Raw genomic sequence first — 16,077 nt, forward strand, 5'->3', positions numbered from 1 at the left:
GAATTGACAACAATCCTGCTCAAACTCTTTCCAAACTTTGAAGAGGAGGGAATACTCCCTAATTCATTAGATGAGGCCAGCATCACCTTCATTCTAAAGCAAGATAAAGAGATAAAGAAATCCAAATAAAAGAAAATTAATGACCAATGTCTCTTATGAATATAGACGCAAAAACCCTCACCAAAATGATAGCACATTGAACATAACAGCACATAAAATAATATACACCACTGTCAAGGAGGATTTAAACCTGATATGCCAGGGTGGTTCAACAGAAGAAAATTAATGTAATATACCACATTAACAGAACGACAGAAAAAAAACGATTATCTCAATTGATGCAGAAAATGCACTACTTCTTCATAAAAGCACTTAGAAATCTAGGAATATAAGTAAACTTCCTTAACATAAAGGGCATATATGAAAAACGCACAACTAACATCCTATTTAATGGTGAAAAGCTGGAAGCTTAACTCTAATATCATAACAAGACAAGAAAGCCCACTATCACCACTGCTATTCAACATTGCCCTAGAAGTTCTAACCAGAGCCAGTTAGGCAAGAAATGGAAATAAAATGCATCCAAGTTGGAAAATGGGAGGTAAAACTTTCCCTATTTGAAGATGACATATCCTATAAAACCAAAATTACTGAAAAACTCACAACAAAGTTTCTGGAGCTAATAAATGAATTCAGTAGTGTGGCAGGGTACAAAATCAACACCCCCAAATCTGTGGTATTCTTGTACACTAGTAATGAACAATTTTAGAAGAAATCAGGGGAAAAAACCCTATTTACAATAGTGACTAAAAGAACCAAATATCTAGGAATAAATATGGCAAAGATGTAAAGAACTTGTACGCATAAAACTATGAAATATTGCTAAAAGAAATCACAGAAGATCTAATTAAATGGAAGAACATACTGTGTTCATGGATTGGATGACTTAATTTTATTAATATGTCAATTCTACCCAAAATGCATTACAGAATCAATGCAATTCCAGTAAAAATTTCAACAACCTTCTTCGCAGAAATGGAAAAGCCAATCATCAAATCTGTATGGGACCCTGAATAACTAAAGCCATCTTTCAAAGGATGAACAAATTTAGAGGACTTATACCTCCCATCTTAAAATTTATTGTAAGGCTTCAGTTATTAAAACAGCATGGTACTGGCACTAGGACAAACATATAGACCAATGAAATTGAATTGGGAGTTCAGAAAACTTCTCTCATATGTATGGCCAACCAATTCTTGACAATGGGGAAAAAAAAAACACTCAAATGGGAAATTATAATTTCTTCAACAAATTGTGCTCAGAAAAATGAATTGCCATTTTTAATAGAATGAAGGTAGACCCCCACCTCACAGCATACACCAATCAACTCAAACCTTGTGTGAGACAATGTTCCTTAGACTTTATACCCAAAGCACCGGAAATGAAAAAAAAAATAGTATTCTAGTTTTTGCTAACTGCCAGAATGCAACACACCAGAGACAGATTGGCTTTAAATAAAAGGGGATTTATTTTGTTAGTTCTTCAGAGGAAAGGCAGCTAACTTTCATCTGAGGTTCTTTCTTACATGGGAAGGCACAGGATGGTCTCTGCTGGCCTTTTCTCCAGGCCTCTGGGTCCCAACAACTTTCTCCAGAGAGATTTCTTTCTGCATCTCCTAAGGCCTGGGCTGAGCTACAAGTGCTGAAATGAGGTATGCTGAGCTGCTTGGGCTGTGCTATGTTGTAATCTCTCATTTAAGCACCAACCAATTAAGTCAAATGCCATTAATTGCAGCAGGCATGCCTCCTAGCCAACTGCAGATGTAATTAGAAACAGATGAGATTCACGTACCATTGGCTCATGGCCATAGCAACAAAACTAGGTGCCTTCACCTGGCCAAGTTGACAACTGAATCTAACTACCACATGTCCACCCCTTGGCAACTTGGCAACTATATGCATCACCTTAAACAATATTAAGGTGATCTTCTGGCTGTGGATCTGTGAATCTCAAAACAAGTGGTCTGGTGCCAATATGCAAAGGAGGAATAGTCACAGGATACAGATTTTCATTTCCATAAGGAGAAATTAGAAGAAACACAGATGTAAAACCTGCAGGGTAAGCACCATGGTATTTCAAAGTCTGAAAGTCATTTATCCTTTGGCTTTAGAAAGTGGCAGTTCCACCTTTTCCAAGGGCCTATGCAGTGGCCCTCCTCTTTCCAAATCAACCTCAGGGAATACTGAGGAGACCACCTTTTTTCTCGGCTCCACTCTCTCCAGGCATCAGGGACACCCCTGGGCTCTTTGCCATTTCCGGGGCACACGCTCTATGTGGAGGCAGCCAGGCTCTCCTCAGTCCCCAAGGAGCGTGCTCTACCTTCTCCAAGACCTGAGACTGCACAACTCTTCCACTGCAGCAAGGTGGGAGACATCCTCACCCTTCAGAGTAAATTCACCCTTTCCATGTATATGGGTGGGTACACTCTCCTGGCCAAGGTTTCTTGGCTTCAGACACAAGCTTCCATGGCTTTCATTCTGCAAACTCCAATTTTTTTCCCTTTTGTGTCCTCCTTTGTCAAGATTGGCAGTGGTTCCATTTCCACCAACAGTCTCTTCAAGCACGCCGGGACTTCTCCATCATTCACTTCACAGTTCCTCCAAAATCTTCCCCTTAGCCATCCAAAAAACGATTCCAACATGTCTGGTATTTGCAAACCGCAGCAGCACCCCACCCTCCAGTACCAAATCTGCTCTAGTTTGCTAGCTGCTATAATGCAACACACCAGAGACAGATTGGCTTTTAATAAAGGGGATTTATTTTGTTAGTTCTTCAGAGGAAAGGCAGCTAACTTTCATCTGAGGTTCTTTCTTACATCAGAATGCACAGGATAATCTCTGCTGGCCTTCTCTCCAGGCCTCTGGGTTCCAACAACTTTCCCTGGGGTGATTCCTTTCTCTATCTCCAAAGGCCTGGACTGAGCTGTGAGTGCTGAGATGAGGTATGCCAAGCTGCTTAGGCTGTGCTACATTGAGCTCTCTCATTTAAGCTCCAGCCAATTAAGTCAAACGTCATTCATTGCAGCAGGCACGCCTCCTAGCTGACTGCAGATGTAATTAGTAACACATAAGCTTCACATGCCATTGGTTCATGTCCACAGCATGAGATAGGTGCCTTCACCTGCCCAAGTTGACAACTGAATCTAACTAACACAAATAGAGAAATAGGACTTCATCAAAATTTAATGCTTTTGTACCTTAAAAGACTTTATCATGAAAGCAAACCACCTGCAAAACAGAATAAAATTTTGGGAAATCAAATATCTATAATGGTTTAATATCCTGAATATATAAAGAAATCCTTCAACTCAACAACAAAAAGACAAAAAATTTAATTTAATAAAAGGGCAAAAAGACTTAAATAGACATTTCTCCAAAGAAGATATACAAATAGCCATAAAGCACGTGAAAAGTTACTCAACATCATTAGCCAACATCATTTGCATTTGGGAAATGCAAATTAAAACCACAATGAGGTACTATTTCATGTTCACTAGAATGGTTACTATTAAAAAACAACAGAAAAGTGTAAACTTTAGAGAGATTGTGGAGAAACAGAAACACTCATTCATTGCCAGTGGCAATGTAAAATGAAACAGCCACGATGAAAAACAGTTTGGCAGTTCCTCAGAAAGTTAAGAATGTAATTAGCATGTGGCCCGACAATACAATATCTAAGTATGTATCCCAAAGAATTGAAAGCATGGACTTAAAAAGATATTTACTCACAGATATTCATGAGCTATTATTCACAATTGCCAATAGATGGAAGGAACCCAAGCGTCCATTAACCAATAAATGGGTAAAAAAGATGTGGTGAATTAAAAAATGGGACATTATTCATCCATCAAAAGTAAAGAGGTTCTGATATATGAGATAACATGGATGAGCCTTGATGACATTATGTTGAGTGAAATAAGTAAGACACAAAAAGACAAATATTGTATATTCTTCTTGATATGAAATAATTATAATAAGCCCACTCACATATTTGAATCTTTAATATCCAAGGGGATGTTGTAGGGAATAGGGAGTTAAGGCTTAAAATGGTCAAAGTTTCTACCCAGTACGGTGGAAAGGTTTTGGTAATGGATGATGGGGATGGTGGAATGATATTGGGAGCATACTTAATACCAGTTTTTTAATATATTTAAATGCAGTTAAAAGGAGACACTTTAGGTTGTTCATATGTTACTAGAATAAAATAAAAAATAATCCATAGGACTGCACAATACAAGCAGTGAAGCCTGAGATACCATGGACAATCGTTAATAATAGAACAATTATAAAAATGTGCTTTCATCAATTGTAACAATGTACCACATCAAAGCAAAGTATTAATAATAGATATATGGAAATATTGTATTTGATGCATGATTTTTCTTTAAACCCAGAATTTCTCCAAGACGACATACAGAGAGAGAGAGAAAGAAAGAGACAGAGATTGAAAGACAAGGAGACTCAGAGAGAGGAGTCAATGATCATAAGAACTTAATCTATTTAGCTGGGGATACAGCAACCCTGGAGAGGAGAAATTCCAACAGGGTACTGAAGAGTGACTTCAACCAAATTTATTTAAATTTGATAGTGGAAGGTGACTTCAGTTTACACCTGAGTTATACTTATAAAAGTTTTGTTCAAGGAAGGTCTATTATTTTTCCTCTTGTACTTTGATGGTTTTGCTATTGATGGTTTTGCTATTTCAAATAAATAATCCAATTTACTCTGTTTTAAAATGTCAGCTCTACTTTTGTCAAAGTCCAATTAGTTCCAAAAATACTTTTAAGTCAATGGAACCCCCGTTTTCACATTGAGAACTTGTCTTGAGTTAGTTGATTACTGAAAATCTGTGTGGTTAAAGATTTATATACGCTTTTTTTTTCTGTTAATCTCTATATAAAGAATTTTCTTGCCCTGCAGCCAGCCTATTCTTCTCACTATTTCAAATGCCCTTAAATGCAGCCTTTGTCACTAGAGACATAGAGGAAAGTGGGTGGAAAGGCCAAAATCACAAGAAAACTCAAAATTGTTATCATAACTAACTTGTCATCAGTACTAAAAAACTAAAATAAAAATGAACATTCTTGGAACTCCAGCTCATTTGCAAAGTAAAAAAAAAAATAAAGCTTATTCTCCATGTAACCACTCCTAGAGTACTTCATAAACTGCTTCATATGTGCAATGCCACTGTAGTTTTTGCTTTTTCTAACGGTATCAGCCTAAGCAGCTAGTCGTTTCCTTCAGCAACATGTTGGTTTTTTTTTCTTTCCGTTGTTGCACATCCTGCACGTCCTAAATCAATTGCCTCCAATTCTTACTTCAGCTGGATGCTCAGGCTCTCCTGCCTTCACAGCCTCTGCCATCTAAGATGCAGAGCACAGAAGAGATCTGTTTCCCCAAGTCTGGTTTCACTGGCACTGGTAATTTGGGAGTCATGACTCAAGCTCCTCACCTGCTTTTGGGTCTTCTCCAATTCAATAGGTACTTCCTCCTGATTTTCTTCCACTTCAAGAACAAGGGAAAAGCGATAGTACTTCATATGCACCTGTATATTGTCAGTATCCCACAACCAAAACAGGAGGAGAAATAAAATAAACACCTTTTTATAGTCAAGCTGGACCAGGTCCAAGGAGATGTCTAAAAGCTTTTGTCTGCGGAAAACTGAGCTCCCAGAGCTGATAACGGATGTCGAGGCATAATAAGAAGTAAAGTTCTTTAAAACCAAACTGCAAACACCATAAAATTGTATGGTTTGCAACTTCCCTGTTCAAGTGGCTTTGTTATGCATGTGCATTACAACGGAAATCCGTGTCCACAAAATCCGTGTCTGCAGAAGACAATAAGAACATTCTAGGCTTATCATGTGTTTATATATGGCTTCCGGAATGAAGGTTGCATAAATGTTTTTTATCTTTTTTAAAACTGTGATAAAATAAGGCGGTGCGATGGTGGCTCAGTGGCAGAATTCTCGCCTGCCATGCTGGAGACCTGGGTTTGATTCCTGGTACCTGCCCATGCCCCCTCCCTCAAAAAAAATATTGTGATAAAATATGCATAACGTAAAAATCACTTTAACCATTTTAACTTTACAATTCTGAGACATTAAGTGCATTGACAATACTGTGTAACTGCCACCACTATTTCCAGAACACTTTTATCATCCAAAATAGAAATTTATACCCTATATTTCTATTCTTTCTTCCTCCAGCTCCTGGTAACCACTAGTCTAATTTCTGTCTCTAAGAATTTGCTTGTTCTAAGCTTTTCTTATATGAGAAATTATACAATATGTGTCCCTTTACATGTCATTTATTTCACTCAACTGAAAAATATTTTTTTCATTCACCTGGAATAATTGATCAGGTAAGTTTGGGACAATGTGAAATTTTTAAAATACACTTTCAGGCAGTGCAATGTTGGCTCAGTGGCAGAATTCTCACCTGCCATTCTGGAGACCTGGGTTCAATTCCTGGTGCCTGCTCATGTGAAAAAAATACATATATATATGTATGTATGTATATATGTATATAGTTCATTTGGCTTATTTTTATTCATTGCCTTCTAGCTGCATTTGCATAAAATTTTCATTTCTTTTCATCTAGTGTTTTCTACTTTTTGTGACTATTTTCTGGCTCCTATTTCCTAGTTTCTTGTTAAAAGGTTATTTTTACTGGAAACACATGGTAAGACAATGCTATATTGGAGAACTACATTTGTTCCTTAATAGAGGATCTCTGTATGGAAAGATGAAGGCAAAACTAGAATGGAAAACCTAAGAGCCTCCTCTGAAAAGGCTATAAGATTCCAAATACCATCATGAGTTGTTTTAGTCCAGTTAAAAGATAATGGGATTGAAGTTATAAAATAGAAAATTTAGTTTTTGTTTCGTATACAATATATCAGTAACAATTAGAGAAAAAAAAAACCTTACTATTTGAGTTTTCATTTTCTAGTTACTCAAAATCTTGTGCAGAATAAAATGAGAAGTAGCAAGACTCTATTTGGGTGCCTAATTATATTAGTTCTCAGCATATATGGCATCTCATGTTCTCCAAGGATGCAAGAAATGACTCCATTCATGTAGAAGGACAAGTTTTATTTTAAGCATGACTACTGATGCCCATGTCAAGTCTGCTGACTGAAAAGAAAGTGTTTATTGATTCAACCTTTCCATAACCCTCTTCTAAAGTAAACACATCCGAGATAACCAAGCAAAACATCAAACTTCACTCAAATACCATGTGGCCTTCTTTGCTTGAAGAACTTGACATGGGCCACTAGCATGGCCAAGTCTCAATGGTACAGAGGATCTGACTACTATATAGTAAATAATATTCCCCTGCCAACCTTTTCTCTCCTATCACCCTGGAAAACTTCTCTGATGACCCCTATGTCTCCCTCATCTTCAACTTAACATTGTCCTCATTAAAATATTATTGCACGTCTCATTATCAGTTGTCATAACAATCTTCTCTTAGGAATAAGTCTGTACAGTTTTACCATCTTTGGGAATTTTCATGTTGTTGACAATGGTGAAAACTTACATCAATCATGATTTCTAGGCATGATGCAAAACAAGAAATTTATACATACTATGCCAACATCTCCAACACCCTACCATCTCAAACTTTGCTGAACCTCATGTTTTATTAAACAAGGAGAAATGAATGAAATATCTTCATCATTACTGAAGCAGGAAACTGTTAGACAATTCTCTGCAGAGAAAAACTTAAAGGTAGTATTATGTTGATTACACATAAAAATAGAAATAAGAGAAAAATGAGTAATTTGTTTTATATATATATTTTTTGTTAATGAAGGCCATGACTTTGAGTTTTCTTTCTTACCAGTGGTTTCCTTTGCTCCCTAAAGCAGCTCTTGAACACAGCTCTTGATGATGTGATGTAAGATCACATCATCTTTAAGAAGGAGGATAATTTAATTTATATCTTCTGTAGTATGAGAAACATGCATTCAACTAATCTAAAATTATGAAAATATAAATTATAAATGAAGTCTCTTAGGACATAGCCCTCTTGTACATCATTTCAGATTGCACCTTTTTTGTTTTGGTCAATTCCAGTTAGTAACAGTATGCTTCTTGTGATTATATTATAATAAATCCTTTGACAGAGACTTAAGAAACTTGGATCAGTAATAACATCATATTAGATGTAATAACATCTAATTAAATATCTGGGTATAAAATCTTAGGTTGACAATAGAAAGATGAGATACTGCAACAAATTTTAATTTTTCCCCTTTGTTCGGCCATTTGTTTCCAAGAAGATCAGCTGTCAATAGGTGAAGAGCTTGTGCCTGTGGCCTGCCTGCTTCTCACATAGAATAGTTGATAAAGATGCCTGACCTGAAGTCCATTGGGAGAAATATAGTTTATAGTTTGGAGATATTTATCAGATCTCTAGTTTAGGGGGAGAGAAGATAATGGTTTATTCTTTTTCTACGTTAGGTAGATTCTTCTTTGACTATGCTCTTAATTAAATTTAAAGGAGTTAAGATGTGAAGGACGGTAGCCTAAAAATAGCAAGAAGATGTAAATAGTATCAGCATTTTGTAAGCATCTTTGGGGACTTTTTCAAGGAAATATAAAAGATGTAGCTGACATATCCAGGCTAGTGCAATGTAATAAACATATTATTTAATTTTATTTCTTTGTCCAATGCATTATTCCAAGAGTCTTCTCCCAAAGGTCCACCTCACTAGAAAGTGAATCATAGTATTTGGGGCCCCCTTCCCCACATCACCACCACCTCATTGCAAAGTTAGTTAACCAAGTTTGGTCTTTCAACCCAAGATGGCTCAAACAGAGTCTTTTTCCAAACAATTGGGAAAGTTGCATACTTGAGGTTGACACAGCATGGTAGTTAAGAACATTTATCCTGATGCCTGTCTAATTTGGTTAAAATTTAGATTCTATTTCCAGTTATGTGACTTCAGTGAAGTTGTTCAATTTCTCTGTGTCTCAGCATCCTCACTTAAAAAATACATGATGATAGGACCTATGGCCTGTTGTGGGATTAAGTAAAAGAATACATTTAAAGAGTCTTAAAAGAAAGTAGAATATACTATAAAACATTAGCTATTCCTATTAGAATTGAGCTATTTTGGCACATTAACTGAGAAGATATCAAGTGCCTATGGTGGTTCTTTCTCCCATGTGAAGAGAAACACAGAGAGAAAGAGGCAGAAAGAGAGAGAGAGACAGATAGACAGATCTAATCACAGAGACAGAAAAGATTTGAATACTCACATGAAAGAAAGATGTTAAGAGAGAAGACTGGATCATTTAGGGTCTGAGAAAGAAGCAGGTGTCACACTCAAATGTGGATAATTTCATTAACAGGGTTTGATAACACCCCTGGGCCTGAAGGAGTTGGGGACAGGAGCAGTGCCAGAACCTGAAATGGGACATATCAGCACCTGCTGTTATGGAGAGGGCTGTCTTTCAAAGAACAAGCCACCTTTGGTTGAGAGATGTACTTAACTGAGGTAAATCTACAGAAGGGTTGACAGAGTATTAAATACCTGGCCCTCACTCTCCTCCTACCTTCCAAATGTCTACCAAGGCACCTCATTAGCTGAATCTGACCAGAACCCAGAGGGCAAGAGAATTCCAGGGATGCATCCAAACAGGTCATTCTCCAAGGGCACAAAGCCAGGAGAGGAAGGGTAGAGAGTAGATTTTGTGGGCCACACGTCGGATATCCTGCACAGAGACCATCTGGATGCAAAGAAGGAGCCACCACTAGAGCTAAGACCTTTTCCAGTTCTAACACACTGTCTTTCCATTATGTATATTATACCCTTGCATCTTTCCAATACACTCCTCTTATTAACCAAAGCTAAAGTGAATGCTTTTCACTTGACTTAAGAAGACAAGTTCTGGTGACAACAAAATATGAGCAGACAGTCTCAGGTTATAAAGTCATAGGGGAGTATCAACATTTTCCTATTCACCAATGATTCTTTGGGATAAAGTAATGCCATGGATATACTCTAAAATTTTCATTTCCTATTGAACCATTATAATAATTGGCTTTGATCTCTGCATGTGTGTGTGTTTACTTATATACACTCATATTAACTAGTAGTATAAAGTCTACTTCACTTCTGTACCTTTATATTCAAACATTGCAATGGTGTAATCAGTTTAATTTGTCAATGATCTACTGATCCATGACTGATATAGTTGAAGGGGAATATTGTATAATTTTTTGGATCATAAGCTTTTTTGTTTGGAATATATGTGCCACTTTCGACCCTGAATCTCGCCATTTGGTCATTATGTAAAGACCATCTCAGTTTTTGTTTCAGGACTGCAATGTTTTACTGCCATTAACTTAGTATTGAGTGCAGAAGAATATTTTGACTTCCCAGACTCAAGACCTTAACGTGGAGAGGAACTTTATCGAGAAGTAAACTGTGGTAAAGGGTAAGCTCTAAATCTATTTCAAGAAAAAAAAACTGAATGAATTAAAAGTGAACTAAAACTCAGTAAAGTTGAGTGATCCATGATGGCTCAGCAGGCAAAGTTTTGGAGACCTGGGTTTGATTCCCGGTGCCTGCCCATGCAAGGAAAAAAAAAAAAAAAAAAAAAAAAACTCAATGAAGTTGTGACAATGAATGGAAGGGTATCAATCTTAAGAAGTATAATTATAGAAGAAGGGGGACTGGAGAGACATAGTGACTCTTAGAGATAATGAAAATATCAGTAAAAGTAAATTTCAACCAACTGATCAAACAGCATTCTTAGAAAAGCAGACACTAAACTGAAAATGAAGGGAAAATCATATTTAGAATGATGATTATGAAAATATCAGGCTGGACTAATTAATGCCAGGCTTGAACTTAGTATGCAAGTTGTTTTAATTTACAAAACCTATTGACAGCCTGTAATTGGCTCATGTGGGAAGAGTGTAAAAGATGTGCTCTGTGGGTTTTAGTACACAGCACCCCTATGTGACTGTTCATATCTGACAGGCGCAAGAGTTGAAGTCAAGTCAGTTTTCTGAATTTAGGTACTCTTTCAAGGTCCTAATTAGGCCAAGGTTTAATGCAGGACGATGCAAGGTTGTGGGGCTTTCTGCTTATGAATATGGTAACTCAATAGTAATATGACTCTGCAGGTCTATGTGCTCATTTTAGGGTTTAATTCAGAAGACAATCCTATTTTGCTCATTTCCAGATCCTTGAGCATTCCTTATTGTAACTAGCAAGTGCTAAGATTAATTCAACTTCTGATCCAAAGGCTCCCAAACAGCAGTGTCATCATGAGCTAGTCTCAAGTTTTCTATTTTATTTTAGTCACTAATTCAGAATAAGTAGTGTTGTCTCCTTAGATCAGTGGGTTGTCAACTAGAACTAAACCGAAGTGTAAACGTGAATCAAATGCTTTCAGAGGGAAAAGGAGCTACAATTGCCATTGACTGAATGATGCTGAAACACATACAGGGGTATATGACTTTTTCCTGAATGCAGACTTTTTAAAACAAAGAATTCAATAAATTCTCCAGAGTGGAAACACAGGTTATATATACAGTATTTAAAGAGGTGCAGGAAGAAGATTAGGAGAAATCAACATGTTTGCCTCGTTCTAGAAAAAAGTAGTTGAGAACATGAGTGCTAAGCTTATTGAAGTACAAGGATCACAATTATAAGAAAATCAGTTTTGGAGAACCAGTTATCTAAAAGACTACAGTTGAAGCTTCCAACTTTTATTTAATGTCTCTAGAAAAGTTGGAGATTTTCAAGTCACTGTTGTCTAAGAAGTTTACGGTTTCCAATTAGCCCCTGTCTTTCCATATTTGACACTATCTAAATGTTGATTTTAGGTCTTACTTTCCAACTTTGAAGTCATTTGGACTCATCTCTGAACTGTCTCCAAACTTCCTTCACTTCTATTCAGTTTAAGGACCCAGAAATGAAGAACACAGCATACCTGCTAGTGATGGTCTGACTAGTACTAAGCCTTGCAGAAGGTGGATTTCAGGACTTGTCTCTGCTCTGCTATCCAGAAGTCTCTTAAGATTTCATGAAACACATCCATACTTATATTCACATGCCTTCACAGAAACACACACGCACCCGCCCCTTATTTTTCACATTAAAGCTTTGTTGGGTGAGAACCATACTTGACTAATTATACTCTATGGCGCAACCCCTGCAACAAAAGTTTCCAAAGAAAACAGTTGAAATTTCACCATGGCCAATGCCTGGATGAAGCTGTCTTGAGAGCCGTGGAATAAGCAGCTCCCTCTGTGGGGGGGATAGAAAGCGATTATGTCGTATGCAGGGCCTTTAAGTTGAGGGAGAATTAACTCAGCTTCTAATAAATCACTGTTGACATCCTCACCAAAGACTTCATGCTCTCCCAAGCCAGGGGGAATTTTCAGCTTGCCAAGAAGGAAACTCCACAAATGCAGGCTATTATGTGCATGTGCAACATTTGTAGGAGAGGTTCTCAGGAGTTTTCCCTAGGCTCTCTGAATGAACGCCACAGAGAATAGCTACCCTACTAAAATAAACAAAGATTGATTAATAATGTATTATCATATTGTACAATTGGGACTTCGGAAAATGTCTACCAGCTGAAGGCCCTGTCTTCACCCCACCATTTTGTTAGCTTATAAACAGTATTTGAGGTTTTATACTCAAAACATAAAAATGAAAAAAAAATGTCACAGAGTAAAAAGACTGGATGAAGAATCCTTCCTTCAATAGTTTGAAGAGATAAGGTATTTTTCTCTGTGATTTCTGAGGAAGAATTTCTGTTCTACCAACTTTTATGAAATTGCACAGACTTTATATTTTATACCTTGGAGTCTTCTGCATTTTCTCATTGGCTCCTCAAAAGGTTCCTGAAGAAATGAATACAGATGCTCTGGTATCTATTTTCAGGTAAAGGGACCTCAAGTCTGAGAGGTCTAGTGGCTTAAGTTCAATTGCGTAAAGGGGCAGAATCAATTCTTCACCTGAACTGCAGTGCAGAGTCAAATCTCTACTCCATAGAATTATCATACAAACAAGATGTGTTTCTTAGTCAATCGAGTTAAATTCCCTATTATTTACATTTTTAGGTCCCATTAAAAAAAATAATATCTCAGCATGCTGCTAAGCCTCGGCCAGGCCATTCTTTTCCTTCCACCTCCATCATGGCCAACCTTGGTACCAGCCATACAAGGTGATTCTGAGTACATGGGATTCGCACAGATGAGCCTTTGCTTTCCGCAAAGAGTGTGAGCCCGTCTCGGGATGCCGACTCCAACCCATTTCAGTGAGGTACATTGTTGCATGCTGAGTAGCCTGAGCTCCTCTGATGGGCTCTCTATCTGGGTCCCCTTCTCTGTGGCCTGGGAAACTGACCAATGAAGAACTGCAACAATGGCCCATTGCCCTCTGCTTTCCAGTTGGATTCCACTACTTGGAGGCCTTGGCAAGAGATCAGAAGAAGGAAAGAAAGAGAGGTGGAAATGTTTACCCCCCATCCCTCCGTGCTGGCAGCATTTGGTCACAGCTCTAATCCAAAGAAATCGCCATGGCACTGCTTGTGCTGGGTTACAGGGGCACCTCCCTCCACTCCCTCCTTCTCCTTCCCCAAAAGTTCACCTTCCCACCTCCTGAAATGCCTTCATTATCTCAGTTCTGTTGTAAAACTTTTCTCAGCTCACCCTAACTGGGTGAGCTTCACTAAGGGTTCTGGCAGTAAATACAGGGATCGGTCACATTGAGTTTCCAGCTTTTTGATGAATCTCTTTAAAACTGTGAGCACAGCACTATATACATACTGGAAATCAATCTATTGTGTGGGCTTTAATACATTTTTTCAGGATGTGATGGATGTTGTGGTAGCATTCCCAAATGATAAAGAAGCAAGTAAACATATCTTAAAAGGCCCAGTTCAATACATATTGGGGGATCATTGAAAATTATGTCAGAATTAAATGTAGATGAACCAGATTTGAAGGATGTTTTCAGATCGTTCGGGTTTACTTCAATAAACTGTATTCTCCAGATAATACTAAGGAATAGCCAGATTGACTAGAGGTCAGCCTAGATTAATTGGGAAAATATGCTATTTTCACAAAGGTGATATTGAACTAATTTTAATGCCAAACCTTTAATACTTTTATTGAAAGTCCATTTTTGGATAGGTTAAATTGGGTGATTATGTATATATATCAATATATTTTTTATATTATATATATTATATATATACACACATATGTACATGCATATATACACATGTATACCTATACATGAAAACACAAATATAGAGATGTATATATGTAAATATACATATATGTATGCATATTTGTTTGTATATATATATTTATATATTTGTAAATAGGGACATATATATACATCTCACTAGTCACATGTCTTCTGTATAATATAAATGCAAACATTTTCAAATTTTGACTGTGCTACCAATAAACAAAAAACAAACTAATAGATTTTATAAAAGAAGTCTGATATTAAATTATGTATATATACATATACACAGTTGGTTATAGCAGTTAAATGTAGGATCCATGTGGCTCATTGTTAGTAATTATTATTTTCTGTTGCAACACACTGTCATTTTGGTGAACTATTTCGGCATCGGTACATTCCTAAGTATAGTCAATAAACTCCTATTAATAGCGTAGAATATTTTTAGCTCAGGCTTTAGCTTTTTAAAACCACACTGCTTAAATGCCCCCTTACAGAACAAATATCACTAAACTCAAGCATTACCCCCGTCTATATACATCTACCAATGTTGGCCCATGAAAAGAGTACTGTACAAACTTACATATAGATGTATGTTTCATTTAGGTAAGCTTCTGCCAAATAAATGAATTTTTAAAAATAAAAAGTTGTCCATTGAATTAAGAGTGTTTTCTTTCCTTTCCTTAAGGGTCTGTGAGGCACTGACAACAAAGATGACAGGAGTATTTAAAGAAAAAGAAAAAAAGGAATTTCCCGAAAAGACTGAAAACCTTCCTATGCGCATTAAGCTCTGAACAGTGACAAGAAAGAGAATGATGCGGGTTTGAAGTTCCTACAGTGACCTTCCAAATGATAGTTGCTTGACTGATATCTCCTTGGACTTTTTCCATTGTGTGTGTGTGTGTGATTTTCCTTTTTCTCTGCAAATCATTTACTCTAGCCACAGTAGCAAATCAGACAATTCCTCCCACAAATAAACTCTACACTGTTCATCAGTCACCCTCTTTGCACTTTGGAGGCTTTGCTTCCTACTGAAAACCCCGTGTGAAATGAACCATTTTTCCTCTTCTTCAGATTGAGATTTTGGAACAAGGGGAATCCAAACACCCCATGACTGTGTCTTGACATTTCGAGCCAAGTGAATTTAAAAGCAGCGATCCTTGCTGATGAAGATTCAATTCTGGATCACAGAAGTAAGGCAAGAGCTATTAATCACCAGCTGTAGCTTCTTTGGTTTTCACTTTTCAGCTGTGTGTAATAAAATGGAGGGTTGAATCCTACATCGTTCTCAAAAACTGATGCTAATACTTTGGGCATCTCAATGATCTCAAGCAAAGCCAAAAAACAAGGAGCAAAGGTGGTTCTCTGCACACCAGACTTCACACACTTTACTTCAGGTGGAGCCATCAAGTTGCTCCTTCAGTTGATATTTATTTTTACTTTACACGGGCTTTTCTCAGAATGTGTGAGAATAGGTGTTCATGGAGCAAATAATCCTTTTGGGAAAAATATGCAGGCAAAATGAAAGACTAAACAAAAATTTAACAGGTTTGTTTGGCCACCTAATTTCTCTCCTCAGAAGATTTAATTTGTTGCTCCACTCTGTGAATCTCTGGGAGGATATAGTAAAGTCACTGTTTTGGAACTCATTTGAACCTTTTTCTTTCTTTTTTTTTTTTTTTGGAGACTCTTACTTCTTTAGTAAACACGGCTTCAGGTAATTATAACAAGCTGATTATCCAATTTCAAGAAGTTTGGAAGAAAATAAGGTAGCTTGGGGCAGGGT

General features: G+C 37.1%; 1 long non-coding RNA gene across 2 annotated transcripts in view; it reads left to right on the forward strand.

Moving 5' to 3' along the window:
* The window catches only part of LOC143685801 (uncharacterized), a 41,329-nt gene extending 25,599 nt beyond the window's left edge, over positions 1 to 15,730 (forward strand). The window contains exons 2-5 of one of the 2 annotated variants that reach the window (XR_013176741.1): positions 9,424 to 9,569; positions 10,395 to 10,512; positions 14,980 to 15,112; positions 15,366 to 15,730. This is a non-coding gene — a long non-coding RNA (uncharacterized LOC143685801). Of the gene's footprint in view, positions 1 to 9,423; positions 9,570 to 10,394; positions 10,513 to 14,979; positions 15,291 to 15,365 lie in introns of those variants that run through there. The other variant, XR_013176740.1, reaches the window with a different exon arrangement.
* Positions 15,731 to 16,077: the final 347 nt, after the last annotated feature.

The sequence above is a fragment of the Tamandua tetradactyla genome, chromosome 6 (assembly GCF_023851605.1).
Source record: "Tamandua tetradactyla isolate mTamTet1 chromosome 6, mTamTet1.pri, whole genome shotgun sequence".
Taxonomy (NCBI): domain Eukaryota; kingdom Metazoa; phylum Chordata; class Mammalia; order Pilosa; family Myrmecophagidae; genus Tamandua; species Tamandua tetradactyla.